Source organism: Hippocampus comes, unplaced genomic scaffold (assembly GCF_001891065.2).
Source record: "Hippocampus comes isolate QL1 unplaced genomic scaffold, H_comes_QL1_v1.1 C16591100, whole genome shotgun sequence".
Classification (NCBI taxonomy): Eukaryota; Metazoa; Chordata; class Actinopteri; order Syngnathiformes; family Syngnathidae; genus Hippocampus; species Hippocampus comes.
Genome location: NW_017834798.1, coordinates 1 through 572, shown reverse-complemented (window position 1 = coordinate 572; position 572 = coordinate 1). Strand labels below are relative to the sequence as shown.

At 43.4% G+C, this 572-nt stretch overlaps 1 long non-coding RNA gene across 1 annotated transcript; it reads left to right on the top strand.

Annotated features, from left to right (window-relative positions):
- Window positions 1-31: 31 nt before the first annotated feature.
- On the top strand, window positions 32-520 carry LOC109508763 (uncharacterized). Its single transcript, XR_002166767.1, has 3 exons — window positions 32-166; window positions 267-324; window positions 398-520. It is a non-coding gene; the product is annotated as an uncharacterized LOC109508763 (long non-coding RNA).
- The last annotated feature ends 52 nt before the right edge of the window (window positions 521-572 follow it).

The window sequence follows — 572 nt, the reverse complement described above, 5'->3', positions numbered from 1 at the left end:
CATAGTCACACCAATTGATTTCTCTGGTGAATTTGCTGGTATGTGAGGCATCTGAATTGACTAAAACTGTCTCCTGATTCTGTGCTTGTTTGTCTATCTCTGTAGCTAATTCCAGACCTCTCCCCCACACCCCCAAAAGAAAAAGACTTCAGTCTTTTTAACAATGGTAAGACAAAAAGGACAATTTCTGCTCTAAAAAGGTAAAATATGATTTGCTGGTGTCCCCCCAATATCTAACTGTACTCTGATCTCATTTTTACTGGTAGGATGTGGGGATGTTGGAGATCCCTGCCGAACTGTCGGCAAGGTTTCGGAGGGCAGCAGGTGATCTTCAAGAAAACAATCCGGAAAATGATGTTTGGACAGGTTGTAATTGCAGTGTACTTCCTTCAAACAGGATATCGACACTCGGCAACAGTGACGGAGGTTGCATCTCCGCAAGTAAAGGCAACACACAACCTCACTCTGCCTCAAGATGTAGACAGATACCCATTCTCTCACTACGCCAAGTCCATACTAAAGGTCAGTAACACGGAAACACGCGCACACAAATGATTTACTTTTCAATACCT